General features: G+C 41.5%; 1 protein-coding gene and 1 long non-coding RNA gene across 5 annotated transcripts in view; one reads left to right on the forward strand and one right to left on the reverse strand.

Annotated features, from left to right (window-relative positions):
• LOC148904472 (uncharacterized) overlaps positions 1-17,945 on the reverse strand; it is a 43,905-nt gene that overhangs the window by 8,429 nt on the left and 17,531 nt on the right. The window lies entirely within an intron of this gene.
• LOC116304164 (somatostatin receptor type 5) overlaps positions 1-17,945 on the forward strand; it is a 35,371-nt gene that overhangs the window by 1,111 nt on the left and 16,315 nt on the right. Inside the window, exon 1 of one of the 4 annotated variants that reach the window (XM_031713846.2) lies at positions 2,151-2,224. The exons of 1 other annotated variant lie outside the window; for it this stretch is intronic. The gene's annotated coding sequence lies outside the window, so the exon portion shown is untranslated. Of the gene's footprint in view, positions 1-2,150; positions 2,225-3,258; positions 3,441-5,790; positions 6,200-17,945 lie in introns of those variants that run through there. 2 more of the 4 variants (XM_031713845.2, XM_031713843.2) reach the window with 2 other exon arrangements.

A 17,945-nucleotide genomic window follows, 5' to 3' on the forward strand; every position in this document is an offset into this window, starting at 1 on the left:
AAACTTCATCGGGGTCGTCCTTCACGAATTTGCAAGATGTGATCCTATTGGAGGGCGCACATGCGTAGAACAATAGAAAACGACGATCTTTCCCCAACCCCGACCCTAAACCTAACCAATCACAGGGGACGTTGCAAATTCGTGAAGCCTCTTCATCGACGAACGACTTTGTTCAATTTGCTCATTTTTTCTTCTTTGAAAATCTCCAGCTTTTTCCACAGGTAGCCCAAGCTTGGTTTCTGTGGTGTCCTGCTATAAGGAAATGTATGGGGATTCTTCAAAAATTTCAGTAAAATCATTGAAACGTGAAATAAAGCCTTGAAAATTTACCCGATCATTAGGAAATAGCACTTAATTCACTCTGTGTGGTTATTTTTTGAATTTAACCCGTTTTAAGATTTTTCCCCCACCAGTAAGAATTTTTTTTGAAGAATCCCTATACATTTCCTTATAACATGACACCACAGAAACCAAACTTGGGCTACCTGTACTTTTCCTTGATGCTAGGGGTTTTCTTCGGCTCTCATGGTTCGATTTCGTGGATTATATTTCCATTACTGTGTTTTTAAAAGGATTTTTGAAAACTTATCAGATAAATAATTTATAATTTTTTCTTCTTTAAGATCAATTTTGAGAAAGAGAGAAGATAACAAAAATATTATACAATAGAATTACCAATTTTAACTTTTTTAAAAATTGATTTAATTTTATCATAAAATAGAAATAATTCTGATTGGATTTATCACCAATCTAATGGCGTAATTTTACTCCTTACCCTGAGGGCATAGCACACCGAGTGGGGTACTTGATTTGTGCTTTAGTTCCTGGTTTTTAAAATAATGTAATGGGAGAATGGCAGCCATTAAGAGTGACAAATACTTGCTTTAGAACCCCGCAACAAACTTAAAAATAGATTCACTTTGTTTTGGTAAGCTGAAGGTTGCGTGCCTTCGTTTTGCATACGAACTTGTCGAAATGACTGCTTAATGAGAATGAAAGTATTAAATGAATGGATGGATGGATGGATGGATGGGAGGATGGATGGAGGGAGGGAGGGATGAGAGGACGGATGGATGGATGGATGGGAGGATAGATGGAGGGAGGGAGGGATGGGAGGACGGATAGATGGATGGATGGACGGACGGACGGACGGACGGACGGACGGACGGAAAATATTGCGCTAATACAGATGTCTATTGGATGGACGGATGGACAGAGATATGGACGTATGGGATTGGATGAATGCATGCATGGATACATAGATAGCAGGATGCATGGATGTGTGCATGAATAAATGGCTTGGTAGAATATTCTAACGATAAAAACCTAACGACAATAGTCTAGTAATTTGTCTATAATCACTGAACTATGAGTCATTTTTATGACTTCAAAATAAAATGTGAAAAACTAAACAACTGACACTTTGCTTTGGTAATTAAGCAAACGTATTAGTCATTGTTTCCAATTCTTCTTCTAGAAATTCGATTTCTATCGCCTTCGGGTAAACCATGGTTCTTTTCCTATAATATTTATTTATAATCTTTTCGCGTAAAGAAACACTTTTCTCTTTCTTTCATTTTTTCTTTCTTTCTTCGTTTCTTTTTTCATCTACTTTGTTTCTTATTTTCTCTCTTTCATTCTACGTTTGTATATTTGTTAGCTTATTTGTTTCTTTGTTTCTTTTTTACTTTGTTTGTTTCTTTCCTTTTCTTTCTTTCTTTCTCCTCTCTCTCTCTCTTTTACTTTCTGTGAAGTGAAGTGAAGTGAAGTGAAGTCTTTATTTCAAGAGGATAACACCTAAAAGTGAAACACTTATAAACTTGTTGCCCTCTTTCTTCTCATTATCTCTCTTTTACTTTCTGTGAAGTGAAGTGAAGTGAAGTCTATATTTCAAGAGGATAACACCCAAAAGTCAAACACTTATAAACTTGTTGCCCTCTTTCTTCTCTCTCTCTCTCTCTCTTCAGTCTCCATTTTTGTTTTTCTCTTTCGCCAGAAAACATGTCGGTAAAAACGTTCGCAACATGACGTGTGTATTTTCTAGATTCATATTTACGTGACCCTTGCTGTGATATCCGCTATAACTTACGCTCGCTCACGTCACTTCTAGATAATAAATCAATTGGTGTTACTCTATATAATCGTTGTACAGATACTGTAACTTTGTCATCATTGATTGGGATTAGTATACTCTCTAACTTGCTTCAAGCAGAACAACAGTCAGGTACGTTGATTTTTTCCCATAAATTTTATCTTGGGAGATCATTTTGTATCTATATTAGAATGAAACGGGAGATTGATCTCGACTATCAAGTGGCTTTCGTTTTGAACCAATCAAAGAGCGAGAAAATTCCTCTTATCCAATCACGTTCAAATGATCTGACGCGATTTTTGTCTCAGTTGATTGAGTTGTGATGTGTTCGCAAATTGCATCGATAATTTTTTGTTAATGTGTACTTTCTTTAACACTCAAAGTTGTATAGTTTTCATTAATTTAATATTCAACGAAAAAAAATCAACCACCTTCAGTCAAATTATTTCCAATGCTTGCACGATTTTTCCGCAGCAGTCAATATAAGATCTGAGGATTTAAAAATTACTTCTTACAACTCATTTCTGCCAGAGAAAAAGAAAGCAGTTTGTTTACCAAGGTAGGGATGAAAAGTAATTGACGGAAGACTCACGTCTCCGTTCAACGACAATCGAATCAAAACGAAGTCAAAGAAATTAGAAAAAGGAATTAAAGATAATGAGTTTTTGTGATGTAGACTAGATCGCGACATCTAGTCGAAATGATTAGAAAAACAAAAGAAAAAAAGTGAAATAGGAACGCCCTAATAAGAATATGCTATAGATTTTGAGAGATAAAAGCAAGCCATTTTTCTGCCCAATAAGACTCTAAATCAATAGTGACTTTGAATTACTTAAGCAAGTAAAAGTCATGCTGACTCTATTTTCAAGGCTATGAGATAAATAGCCCACTTCCGAATATGCTAGAGTTTGAGAGATAAAAGCAAGCCATTTTTCTGCCCAATAAGACTCCTATTCAACAGTGACCGGTTGTGTTGACCAATCACATCACCAACAACATTCACCAACTCCTTTGATTTTTTCGACGGAGACCGAAATGATCACGGGCTCAAGAAGAATTGGCAAGGCCAAGCCGTCTGCACCCTTGACGCAAAGCTGATTGCTAAGTATAAGACGCCAATTTATAGTAGTATTATTTTCCCCCTAAGTGCTGAGTCTTAAAAATTTTTGCCAGATGGCCATTAAGCATTTGTCGAAATACCACATGGATCACGGACAGCTTTGAATTACCAAGGGTTACCACTGACAAGAACCATTATAACAAGTCATCGGTTAACGTCGTCTCTTAATCTGAAATCTGTTTGCCTTTTGAATTAAAGCCTGATTAAGGAAAACTGAACTTTTGAAAGGTAAGAAAAAATGTTTTGAACTGTATTAACTACGATCCAACGAACAAAAACACGACTCAATGAACTAATTGCTAATAAATGGAATCGAGTTTTAAAAAGAATGGCAAAAATACGCATTTCAATTAACGTAAAATTTAAAAGATTATTCTTTGCAAACCTCGGACTACGATTAGTCATAGATTTTGCAATTTTCTGCTATCATTAGTTTCGTCTAATCATTCATTTTACCAGCTATGAAGTTGTGCTACCCTTACTGAATATTGCATTGGGTTTAAGTTAAATATATATATAATTAATATAATTATCGATATTTTTCAAAAACAATATTGCCTAAGAATATAACTCTCAAAGCATTTACATCGAACTTTGTGTCGATATTTCATTAACTAGGCGTTCTGGTTCCTAAAGGATATCGCGGTCTTATTTCATTATCTTATAATACTAATGCATTTAAGATAAAACAGAGCTTTGGAAAATATTAATTGTTTTAATTCGTGATGTGTATTTTTTTAATCCTATCAATACTACACAAAAGATGTTCGCAAATTTTGTATTCTTTCCCGAATTTTCCAATTTATTTTAAAATATTTTTTCGATAAACTATTGATTTACAAGAAATCTAGTTCTATATTTTAAGCGTCTTTTTCTAGAAGGTAGTTAAATACTTAATTCACAATCATCTTTTTTAATTACGACCTAGACGGCGAATTACAACATATAGACGAATAAAAGAGAGACTTCCCAGCATTTTGATTGGTTAGTGAAGCCTTGAACAAAACGAAGCACTTGAAAGGGTTTTTGGTTCCTTGCTAAAACTTTTGTATTTGCGCCCGTTTATATTTGAATGAGAATGATGAAAAACTTTGATGGACCAGTGTTCTGTTTATCACTGCAGTAATATAACTCTTTCAAATTCGTAAAATACCGCTGTGTTCCTTGACTGCAGATTCATTTTCGCAGGGTTACCCTCTTGTGCAGAATATGCCCTGACTTAGATCAGCCCAGAGGTTGTTTCAGGGTTCAATCTGTGAGTTAGCCATGCCCTGACTTAGATCAGCCCAGAGGTTGTTTCAGAGTTCAATCTGTGAGTTAGCCATGCCCTGACTGAGATCAGCCCAGAGGTTGTTTCAGAGTTCAATCTGTGAGTTAGCCATGCCCTGACTTAGATCAGCCCAGAGGTTGTTTCAGGGTTCAATCTGTGAGTTAGCCATGCCCTGACTTAGATCAGCCCAGAGGTTGTTTCAGGGTTCAATCTGTGAATTAGCCATGCCCTGACTTAGATCAGCCCAGAGGTTGTTTCAGGGTTCAATCTGTGAGTTAGCCATGCCCTGACTTAGATCAGCCCAGAGGTTGTTTTAGGGTTTGATCTGTGAGTTAGCCATGCCCTGACTTAGATCAGCCCAGAGGTTGTTTTAGGGTTTGATCTGTGAGTTAGCCATGCCCTGACTTAGATCAGCCCAGAGGTTGTTTTAGGGTTTGATCTGTGAGTTAGCCATGCCCTGACTTAGATCAGCCCAGAGAATGTTTTAGACAACCATAATAACTAATTAAACATTAAAAGTAGTAAGTAATGGCTTCGGTTCGTTCTTTGATGATCTCTTAGATTAAATGTACCAAAAGATTGCTTTAAAAGTGTCAGCCTTCCGGAGATTAAGCCGAAATGCCTTTAATAATTGTATGTCCCTCGAAGCTTCCTTTTTGGTTTCTTTTGATTTTTGGAAATATTTGAGCTACCCCGCTGAAACTCTCAGTCTTTCATATGATGAAACGTGAGAGTGTTTTGGCTTTAAATTTAATTAAGATGTGTTTTGTATATTCTTTATGTATCAATTATTTTACATCATGCTCACTTTACTCTTATCTTTCTCTACGTTATCTTAATATTTTCAATTCCTAATAATATTCAGTCTTTTTATATTGTAATTATTGTATTTCATTCTTTCATTAATGCTATGGCTTGTTCGTTCATTGTTTCATAAACCCACCCACCCAATCATTCATTCATTCGTCATTCATTCATTCACTCATCTATCAATCCATCCATCCATCTATGCCATCCATCCATTCATTTATTCATTCATTCATTCGTTTCATTCATTTTTATTTAATCGGTATTCCACTCAGCTAACAGTTAATCAATCGATCCATCTTTCTTTCTTTCTTTCTTCCTTTCTTTAGTTAAATATCAATATTGTTTTACGATATCTTTAAAATCTTTCACTTACGTCAAAATTTTAACATCCTCATCGAGTCATCGCCGTCACTTCTTCATTTTTGACGATTCTATTTACGTATTTTTGCCAACGCATTACTGAACTAAATTAAGTTTGTCAAAATGTCCTTCACGTATAGAAAAACATGCATATGCATTTAAACGTGCCAAACACTCAAACGGCTTCCAAATTCGAGCGTCGTGATTGGATGATTTGGGTTGACCCCATTTTGATTGGTAGAGACAGGAACCTTCCTTTTGGACTCGCTCAAAATCTGCGCTAAATGACTTCTTCCGCAGTAAAAATGTCAACAGTAAAAATCGTTATCTTATATACGAATCCTACGTTACATGGACACCTGAAATGTTTAATGAGTCAGCAAATAGAAAACCAAGTGACCACGTCCCTTTGTGTGACGCTACTAAAAGCTATTACGAGACAATTTATCATACTCATTTGGAAACATAGCACAAAGTAGCAACAAACAAATGCGCAACTATATTAAAGGATTTCTTCAGGAAAGACAGGAAAGAAGATCTGAAAAAGGTACATTTAAAGAAGTAATTTTTTTTTGGTAACAGAACAGATTAAAAATTAAGCTTAATTTAGCTTTGAATAGAAGGGACTTAAAAGTAATAGGAAGATGATTTCAAGCAAAGTATTTTTCAAATTTCTTTTCTGCAGATTCATTAAAATCAAATCAATTCAGCTTTTTGCTCATTAAACGAAAACAAAAAAAGCAAACAATAAAAACCCAAAAGGATTTTCAAGATACCGCAAGCACAATTTCCAGTGCAAGTGAACTCTTCACTAACTTGCTTCTTCGAGTCTAACTTTTACAGTTTTTGAACTTTTCGGATAATTCTATCTTTCACTAACTAAGCCATACTCATGTTTAGCCTTTTCGCTAGTAGGTTCCTGTTTCGCGTGCAGTTGTAATTAATCGCACAATCAAATTTCAATTTCAAAAAAACACCTTTCTTGCTGGTCGTTTTTAGTTTCCTGTTTCTTTATCATGTTATAGATTGACCGTCCCGTTATAGAAATGTAGCCAAAAAAAAAACAAAAAAACTAATAAGATATTTTAAAATAGCTAAACCAAATTTATTTTTTACAGTGCGACTACACCAACCAATAGGCCAACCAGTAAAATTTTAATATTTTTCACTACTTCAAAATCATATATCTATCTTTCTACGAGTGCGTGTATGTATGTTCAGGAGTGAAAAAAAAAACAGTTTAAAATCTAGAATTCACCCGTTACAGCGTTAAAAACATGATTTGTAAATTTGGTTAAAAATTTTGGGTGGCCTTGGTTGATGTAGTCCACCTGTAATAGTTGTAATAAAAATTATAGAATGTATAGAATAGAATAGAATTGAAGTTCTAGTGAACATTAAATCGAGGAACACTTGGAAGTTTTATTATAGTAAACGTTGATGCTCCTTGTAAAGGTTTTGGAATATGATATTTTCTTGAGTGGATAAGTATGAAAAAAAATCTTTTTCGGTTTTCTTTCACTGAATAAGAAAACGAAAACCTGCCATTTAGATTCTGCTACTCAGAGAAGCTTGAAACCATAATATACAAACATTGAAAAAATGTAAAGAACTTTGCATGGAAAAAGAGAAATAAAACTCTTAAAAAACTCTATGTAAACTTAGCGAAAAAGTCATCACAAGTAGAGGAAGAAAGATTCGCGAATTGATAATTTTAAAACCTGTTCCATACGGTAGACACGATACTTAATACCTCTTGCAATAGTCGAAACTGTAAACAAAATAAAATTGTTTTGACTAAGAGGAAGTTGAACATGACTGACGAACTCGAAAAAATAATGGGAAATGGAGCAGCAGTAAGGGGGACTCGCGAAAGGGGTACCGGGAACGCCGGGGATTTCCCGCCTCAAGTGGTTGCCGTCCGCAGCGGGAATTACCCGTGCGCAGGTATTTTGGTAAAGATATTCCATAAATATACGATGCACGAATGTAGGAAGTTTGCCAATGGTTTCTGTGTGATTTGTCTAAGACCTAGAGTTAACATACCAAAACCCCAAGGTTTCTGGTGCTGCAATGAGAAAATGCAAATAGAAGATGACACGTCAGCACAGTGTTACGAGTGTGGTAAGAATATTCGTAATGCCGTACCAAATGCTACCAGAGAGCAGTATTACGCCAATGGAGGTCGTAAGAAGACCCCATACAAAAGAATAAAATACTTTAGAGACTGGATGAGTCATATCCAAGGTTATCGACCGGTATATTTAAATAACGAAGTAAAGAAGAAAATCATAGACCATTTAGAAGAGCCAACCCCACAAAGTCTACGGAAAACGCTGAAAAAATTAAAACTAGGGAAATATTACAAAGCTATTCCCTACCTTTTGTCTGAAATTACCGGTAAGTCTATTCCCGAGGTTTCTGATATGAGCAGAGCCGAGTGGATGTTTTGTCGGCTGGATAAGGATATTCCCTACTACCCTGACGTAATTTACGAAATATTTTACGAAATAGACCCCAACCATCCCCTCTTGGGATGGATTCCCAGGCGATGATTTTACACAAGTTTTTTCACATCTGTGTAATATTTTGTGAAAACGATGCAGGCTGTGTAATGTTTTGTGAAAACGATGCAGGCTGTGTAATATTTTGTGTAATATTTTGTGAAACTAATTTGCATATGAACCAGACAGCCGGCGTTCAATATGTAAATAGAATCCTGTCACGCTTTTTTCAAAGTAAATATTTACTGAGCGAGTTTTCTTTGAAGCTCCTCTTTTGCTTCTTGGTAGATCTTTTTGCGAGATTCCTCGGAAAGATCTTTTACGACTGTTTTTTTGTTCCTTATGTCCGACTTTAATTTCTCGTATTTGTCTTCTTCGGCTAAGATAAGCGAAAATTCTACATCATCTATCTTTCTGTCACGCAAAGCCTTTGAGACAAGATCGGTAATCGTATTTACTTTAGCCCTTGACAGAGCTATTGTCGTGTCATGCTTGGATATTTTGCTTGACAACTGTTTTATAATACCCGTAGCAACAGCAGAAATAATACCACAGGCTGCCCCAACGCCGGCCAAAGGAACTCCAACGATTATTCCCGGCCCAGTAAGCGAAGTAGCAACGCCGGAGCCCGTTAACACAATGGATATGGATCCTGAAGTTATCGCAATCTTATGTAGCGTACTCCGGGCTCTGACGTATTTCTTCCTAACTTTTTCGTAGTGTTTCGTCTGCCCTTCCAAGTAAGCCAGGATTAAGTTCGCCTTGTTTAAACGAAAGTTTTCGGCATCCGTTATTGGTGCCGTAGTGTGATAATTGGGAACATCTGGGAACAACTGAGGTGCTGATGGTATAACATCCATTATATATACTAATGTACGACGCTTTTGGGAATGATATTGAGGAGCAGCCACATCACGACAACCGGGATTACTGGAACTGGAGGGCCTTTAGGAAGATGTTTCCGCATGCAGACCCTAGTAAGTTCGAAAGGAGGCCTGATGGGATTTACTTCAACGGCTCCAGGATGTACAGCAACGAGGATTTGAAGCCTACGCTGGTTAATCAAATAGACGATCAACTGAAGCATTCGCCAATGCATAAGCCAACGCCAGCGCCAACGCATGTTGAACCCGGTTGGTCAAAGGAATTATTGCTGGGTACCAGTACTTATCCGATACCCGCAGTTTCATTTGATAAACACCCAAGCCTGGACCTAACGTTGAACATGCGGGTCTCTAACAATCATTCCTTTCCGTTAAAGGTGCGAGATATCTTCAAAGACGTACCCATTATTCATACCACCGCCAAGGAATCTCATGAATGGTTAAGTGGTCCTAACATGCGTTATTGGCCGCAGCAACTAAACTTTGCGGTTTGGTGCGCCACCAGCGGTTGTGGGGTAAGCGCAAACTTGATGAAGAATTCGATATTTATGTTTCACTTTCACTTCACGGTTAGAAGAATACTGCATGAGATGGGTGTTATTGCACTGCCGGGAGATGCCACGTTTTATCCAAGAGATAACAAATACAGCGTGCCGGCTTATGATAGACTTCGTAAGGAGTTTGGTGTCGTAGGGAAGGATTTCCGATGCACTACGGGCGCTAACAATGGGCTGGGACACGTTTGGGCTTATTGGGGGATTGGTGGGCACGAGCTAAGCGATAAGGAAGTGCATACGCTGCGGTTGCAGTGGGACACTGGGTATCACAAAGAAACCTACGACAGCAGCACCTTCTTCGAACCAAATACCAAAACTACCAAGCAAGTCCGCGATGGACCTTTGTTCAAAGACGAGGGTGGTAAGTATGCCGGGGCTAATCCACTGATTATCAAAATTACCAACGACGAGCAAACGAAGCAATACTTTAATTTCATACCCCCAGAAGGTAAAGGACTAACCAAAGCCGGCCTTGCCCGTTTGAACCGCAGCATAGAAGCTTACGTGTATTCCATTTTGGGAGCTCAGGTAAACACCCGATCCAGCATAATTGGAAATACGGGCGCCGCAGAAGAGACGCGAGCCGAAGCCTTGATCTTATTCGAAAGTTCAATCTTGGAGGGCGACATTAGCAAGGGAGTACAGCGTTACCAACTAGCTATACAAAATTCTAAGGCAAGGTTGGACTATGCAGTAGCCCCGGGTTGTTGGTTAATGCCTAGTAATTTATCTATAAATACTGGCTCTGTAGTAGGATACAACAACAAACTTCAACGAGCTACTAAGGATATGAAGTTTGGGGTGAATGACGTGAACTCTGACACTATTAGAAGGCACTTTGTTGAACAGCCTAAAAAAGTGCACCATACGCAACCACCTAAGAAAGTGCAGCTAACAAAAGAAGTATACCGAGCGCCTAAAAAAGAAGAGGAATATGACCATAACTTATTAAAAGCCGGCCTAGCAGTCGCGGGTGTTGGTCTGAGTTATTATATATGGCGATGAACAACCCCTACGTAGCTGGAGTAGATTGTGTCTATACGACTTACACAGGCGAGAAAAAATACACCCAGGCATCTTGGGTCGATGTCGCCGGGATGTCCGTGGATCTGAACTACTCAGGAAAGAAGTTAATCCTTTGTAGTATTTGCATTGGCACGAGTAGTCACGCCAACGTGGGCTTTAGGTTCCTGGATGAGAATGGCGTACTGCAGCCTATGCGTGTGAAGACAAACAACAGGGAGCCTACGCATTTCTCCGTAGAGCCAAACCCTGGCAGCGCCGAAAACATCTCGGTTTGGACTTTCCACATGGTTGCCGATTGCCACGGGAAGGTAAAGCTGCAAATGCGCGTAGACGACACGGGCGTAGTAACGATAAATAGCATACATGACCAAAGAGATCGACCTTATAATCACGCTACCATTAGCACTCTTACGGTGCTTAGCCTTTAGAAGCAAATTTATTTGCTGAAATATATGAACCCACACGCGAAGGAAGATTGGTTTCTCCATTACCTGGAGGAAAAGGAGTACGTGGGCGACAAGTGGCAAGACGCCGGATTGTGGGTGGAGGTTGGAGGCCTGGGATTGATCATGTGCACTATTTGTATTTCGGCGGGGTACTCATGCAATGCCGGTTTTAGGATCGTTGATGAGAATAACCACCCATTACCGCCATACAGGGTAAAAAGTAATACCAGGCATCCAACTCATTTTTCGTCGGAGCCCGTTCCTCCGCAAGGGGAAGACATAACACCGGTAACTTTCCATATGATTGCTAATTGCCAATATGCGAAGCTTCAAGTTCGCCCCAGCGATGGTAACGGACGCATACGAATAAATGCCGCCCCGACCGTTAACCCTTCGACGGATGCTACTTGGAATCACAAGCCCATTAGCACCATGAGTGTGTTGCCGCTAGTTCCGCATTATCAAGGCGGCGTGAATACTATCTTTACTTATCCCCAGTCGAGGACGCCTCGGATGCCTGACGACGATAAGCCACCAGTAATACACAAGGATAAGATCAACCCTTCATCTTCTTCAGGAGTACCACTCCAATAGCAACAACCAAGATCCAAATGTTATTCCCCACAAACTTTAGCAGTTCTCCGCCGGCCCTAAGTGCCAAGGAAACGACCGAACCCAGCAGCCCAGGAAGACCGGCTGCCATCTTTTTTCCCAAGTCCGTCAGCCCATTGCCTAATTTCTTTACGCCTGCGCCCGTAGCCTTAAGCGTGGATAGGATAACTCCTACTACGCTCGAAATAGCGACCGCAAATGCCAGCGGAATACCATACTTCACCAGAGCTCTTTTTACCTTTTCCTTGGTGGTAAGCCCCAGCTCTTTTTCCAGGTTTTCCTTTTGAGCCCGCAATTCCGCAAGGCGTATTTCGAGCGTATCTACTTCCTTTTGAGCTGCTTCCCTTTCTTCCTCGGGACGAGCTTGGTCCTCGATTACTTCCTGCTGCCGCTCTATTTGCCCCTCCAGGTCTTCGATAGCCTGATCTCTTTGCCGGATTTGTTCTTCCTTAGTATTGATTTCAGCCATTAACCGCCGCCTTTCCACCAAAGAGCCGGCTATGGTGGTTTGTAGGTTTTCGGTATCGTCTCTAATTAAGTCTAACTCTTGCAGGGCGAGGTTAAGAGCCCTTTGAGCCTGATTTCTTTCACGTCGAATTCGGGTTCTTTGGTCTACCAGCTCACTTATTTCTTGATTTTTAAATTCGACTTCCCTCCTATGTGCGTCGGCGAGTCGTTGGTTTTGCTTCATGTATTCTTCCTCCCTTTCTTCCAACGTTTCCCGCAGCGCTTCCGCTGAGGCGCCAGAGCTTTTGGCCTCCTCCAGGTCCCTTTGCGCTTTATCCCTATCGCGCAGGGCTTTATCCAAGTGGTTTCTCATTTCTATCATCCTTTCATTACCGAACTTTTTTTCAGCATCGACAATTAGCTGAGTTTGCTTTGCGTATTCTTCCTCCCTTTCTTTTAACGTTTTTTGCAGTTCGATAGCGCGTTTTTCTAGCGCAATCCTTTCGTTCAATGCTTCCAAGCCTTCTAACATGCTTCGGGTGGCCTCTTGAAAGCCCCTTAGTCTTGCCACGTTGACCTTGACCGAGCCATTTTCGTCGAAAAGGAGCTGTGGTTTCGTCCAGCGGTCTTTGTCGGGATACCTCAGGTCTCTGACGCTTACGAGGACTCTGTTTCCGCGTTCTGTGAGTCTTATGCCGTCGGCATCGAGGGGGGAATAACGCATCCTTAGTTCTTCCATTGCCCACTCTACGGTTTCCCGCGCGGTTGCCTCTGGCTGCTCCACGTTTTGAAGCTCCAAGTACTCGGGGATGGGTTCGTTGGGCTTTTTAGATGACCACATGTCTCTTAAGGTGGCTTTGGCGCGTTCCCATCTGCTACCATACTTATTTTCTAAGGCTGCGTCGTAAACTAGGGGATCGGTTTCCGCACCTTGAGTCCATGCGTCGAATTCGTCATCGTTAATGTCAACTTGACCTTCTTCGGTAAGGGGGTCAAAATCCGTTCCTTCTACTTCCATTATATATGATAAGCTCAAAGTTAAACCCCAACGTATTACCTAAGCAGGTTGGCGGACTGAAAGCAGAACGCACCTTTCACCGGGTCACATTCACACCTTCTAGCGCAAAACCAGGAGAAACCTTGTACGTAGGCGTGCCCCGCCTAACGGATAACCTAGTCTTAGTACCCGGAACCTTGGCTTTAAGGTTCGACCTAGCGGTGCAGTCAAGCCCCACAGATGAAAGGATTATCGTTAACAACGTGGGTCGCAACATTGTTTCTAAGATGCGCGTAAAGTTCGCCGGGGAATCCTTGCTGGACTTAAATAGGTACGATCTGTATACCACGTACAAAGACTTATGGTTGACAGCCTTTGACCGCGCGCAAAGGATAGAACAAGGAATTGGTAGTGTCATTCTACGTAAGGTCCGCACACCTACGAAAACGCAACCTACTGACGGCAGCGGAGAAACCGCAGTGGCAGACGCAAAGCGAATAAAGACCGCCTATGGTAGCAAGTATGTCATACCATTAGACTTTGAAGTGATTACGAATCACGGCGCGTATTACCCAAGACAGTTATCCGAGCTACAGTTTGAAGTAACTTTAGCAGATGCTAATAACATCATTGGTGGGCTAAGCACTGCGCTTACCACGACAACCCCCTATTCCGTTACCAACTTAGAGCTACAGTACGAAACGGTATACAGCGAAGAGCTGGCCCGTAGCGCTGGCATGGAATATAGCGCTGGAAAGGCATTCCTTTACGACCACGTAGTGATGTATAAGACATTTAGCTTCTTGGATAAGACGGATGAGGTTATCAACCAAAGCATTAACCTCCCCCGAAGAAGTCTCACGGGGTTGATGCTGGTGTTCGCCAAACCCTACGAGGCCGGTAAGCGCGACTCCGAGGCCTTTCACAACCCCAACATTACTAACGTGGGGGTAAACATAAACGGGGTCCCAAACAAGGTATACTCCCAGGGAATAAAGCCCGCAGACGTGTACAGAGAGGCAAAGCGTAAGTTTGGCGACCAAATTAGCCCTGAGGAATTCTTTAAGGATAAATATGCGTTATGGATCGACATGCGCACCATTAACGACGAAGACCTACATGGTCAGGGTTTACGTCTAGTAAATACGCAGGATGGCATAACATTGGAGATCAAGCGCACCAAGAACGCCAGTGCGGGCGACGGCGACAAAATAAACTGCTACGTTTTCGTGGTGTCGGACGCGCAGCTAAGCGTGGAAATGAATCAGCTAAAGAGCGTTGCCTACTAGGCTCGCGTTCCTTGAGCCAAGCGAAAGGATAAAAAATATTCCTTACGTATATGATGCTTCGCGTATTTGAAAACAACGAAACCAAACTGCAATGCATAGTGCAAGGCGACAACCTGTACTTCAGGGGAAAGGAGGTGGCTTTGGCGTTGGGCTATGAGCGCCCAAAAGATGCAATTAAGGATCACGTCTCTCATAAATACAAGAAAAGGTTGGATGAAGTAAGGGGGGCTACAAGTCACCGCCCCCTTAATGAGCAGCCACATTCCGTGTTCATTTCCGAACCTGGTCTGTATGAACTGATATTCAGCTCCAAACTACCCAAAGCTATAGAGTTCCGCGATTGGGTCTTTGAAGAGGTTTTACCAGCATTGAGAAAGACTGGTAAGTATGAAATTGAACGGCGCTTCAACACCGCGAACAAGTTGGTATTTAAGATCGAAAATGAATTCGACCTGCATAAGAAAGTGGTGGACTACATCCGCAGGTTTTACCCCCAAATGCTCGTGACCCCTGGTCTAGGCGAACTGCAGGATTCGGACGGCAAACGTATAAAGTGCTGGCAGAAAGGATATCAGCGAGGGCAACCCGACCTGCTCATCCTGAATGCGCACACCCATTACCGTGGCTTCTGCATCGAGCTGAAGACTCCAAAAGGCAACGGGGTATTATCCGAGGATCAACGCCGCCTCTTACAGAGGTATGAAGAAAACGGTTATAAGGTAATAATTGGCAACGACTACGATGTCATTTGCAGGGAGATCACGGAGTATGCAGAGCGCCTACGAATTCCTTGCAGGTGGTGCTGTAAGGCCTTCAAGACCTCGGAGACCTTGGCAACGCACTTAAAGATATTCCATAGGTATAATGAGCCTGCGGCAAATACATTGGCGAGATCTAATAGAAGGTATTGCATATGAAATAAAAAATTATGTTGTCTTCGAGGATATCAACCGTTTGCGGCTGGTCCTCAAAGACAGTGACGGCATAGAGTATTCCCTGTGGGCGCCCGATAGGGTTCGGTACGTCATACAGGGCGAGGAATTCACCCATCTGCGCTCGCATGGTAAGAAGAATGGTAGGTGGGAGTTCGACATCGAAAGGCGGGTCACTCCGTCTCCTCTTTGTAGTTAAGCGCGTCTGCTAAAGTCCGCTGCGCTTTAGGATCCGCGGAGCACCAATGACCAACGAAGGATCCTTCGGGGAATACCTTGCCGCAATGAAGGCAGGTGTATTTTTTACGCGGTTTGGGTATCGGCGGCTTGGGGATTTTAGGCGTAATGCAATCTGCAGGTGGTTCGCACGTAATACAGTCCATATATTGAAAGGGCGATTAGGAATCCTCCCAGAAATGCCACGAAGTAGGCTAGCATATACCTTTAAAAAGGGGTCCTTATTTTTATTGTTGTTTTGTTAAATGTTGATGATACTTAACAAACAACAAGAAAAATAAGATCAGGATTTGAGACTCTTTGCACAAACCCTGCTTTACTATTAAAGGCCCCAAGAAATGCTATTGCGTATCATATATTTCAAAGAGTGTCTCAGAATGTTGACAATAAGGTTAAATCTTTGTTAAGGATGCCTGGAAACTATTTCAAAGAGTGTCTCAGAATGTTGACAATAAGGTTAAATCTTTGTTAAGGATGCCTGGAAACTATTTCAAAGAGTGTCTCAGAATGTTGACGTTTAGGTTAAATCTTTGTTAAGACAGTTGAAGATATGTTCCTCTTCTCTAACACAACCACAACGATCGCACTCCTGCCTCCAATACTCCCTTTTAGTCCACGGAACGCCTTCGGCACGTTCAAAAGAGGGGAAAGTACGGACTATCTTCTTATGGTAATCTATGCGATTCCTTAAGTAATCCTCTTTATGCGGGCAGCGACACATCAAATCCGCACATTGGTAGCAATCCACGCCTTCCAAGTCGTAAGCGCGGGAGAGAAACCTATAATTCACTTCATGCGTTCTCCGGTGCGTCTGTAAACGTTGACGACTACTAAGTATCTTATTACAGAAACTACACTGTCTGGTTCGATTACAGACGCCCCTTTTCAGATGCTGCTGCATTTCGAAGGGGTTGTGGAATTCCTTATTACAGTCCTTACAAAGCCCACAAATGCGTTTATCCTGATGTTGTTGCATCTTTTGAACGGTGCTGAATTCCTTACCGCAATCCTTACAAGCGCGGCTAAGGGGTTTCTTTGTACAAACGCCGCGACGAACGTGGTATTGAAGTCTTTGTTTGGTGCTGAACACCTTCTTACACAACAAGCAGTCCATATATACTTAACAATATCTTAGCCTCCATTTAACATCCTTAACAAAGATTTAACCTTATTGTCAACATTCTGAGACACTCTTTGAAATAGTTTCCAGGCATCCTTAACAAAGATTTAACCTTATTGTCAACATTCTACAGGGGATATCGCATGAAGTCCTTAACGGACTCCTTAGCCCACGTTGCCATCGTTATCAGCGCGCCAAACCTTTCCGCGCGCTTCAGACCGCACATTTCATCGTACAACTCCTGCACGCGCTCTTTCAGCCGATCGATCTCCTCCCTTTGCATTTCTATGGCGTCTCTCTTATCTTTTGCGTCGGCGACAATTCTTTGCACTGCTTCCACTGGGTCCATATATATCAGGGAACAAGTTCCCTTCGAAAGAAGGGATATAAATGAACCCAGATCACATGCCTTGTAACGCTCTAATAGTAGGACCCACCGGCTGCGGCAAAACGCAGTTCGTAGTAGAGCAGCTATTAGGACCCTTTAGATACCGCTTCGACTACATAGTGCTGCTTTGCCCCACCTACGTGAATAACCGCACCTGGACGGGCATAGGAGTGAAAGATGACGACTTCTTCGTAGATATCTTAGACCCCAACGAGTTATCCAGCCATCTTAAGTTTTGGCACAGACAATTCCCTAAAGATACGCAAACCTTGCTCATACTGGATGACATTGCCTGCGGGGACGACGTAAAAAAGCGCACCTCCGAGCTCGTTAAGCTCGCCTTCAGCGGTAGACACGACAATATCAGCGTTTGGTTGCTCTCGCAGCAGCTTACCAGCGTCTCTAAGCCCTTCAGGGAAAACATAGGCTCTCTCGTAGTATTTTATACTCCAAGTAAGTCTGATCTGGAAACCATCTTAAGCGACTACGGCGGTGAGATATCCAAGGAACAGTTGCACGAATACATGCGGCATTTAAAAACGCACCAACATTCCAAGATGATCTTCTCTTTGAGGTTTCCGTATTCCATAAAGATCGCAGATCTTTAAAGTCTTTGATTCCTAATGTATATGGACATTGAGCAGCTCTTAGATGACGCCCCCACACAGCTAGATGAAAGTAACCTCAAGGAACAACTTAACATCCTTGTGTCATCTGGAAAGTGCAAAGAAATGATAGGCAAGGAACTTACTCATGAGCAGGTTAATAAGTTGTCGGAAGAGGAGGTTAAGAAGTTCCATAAGAGGTACGAGGCTGCCCTTGCAAGTAAGACCACGGACGCCGTAGCAGACTCC

This window comes from Actinia tenebrosa, unplaced genomic scaffold (assembly GCF_029948245.1).
Source record: "Actinia tenebrosa isolate PJP-AT-01 unplaced genomic scaffold, QUT_ActTen_1.0 PGA_scaffold9__36_contigs__length_13948895, whole genome shotgun sequence".
Taxonomy (NCBI): Eukaryota; Metazoa; Cnidaria; class Anthozoa; order Actiniaria; family Actiniidae; genus Actinia; species Actinia tenebrosa.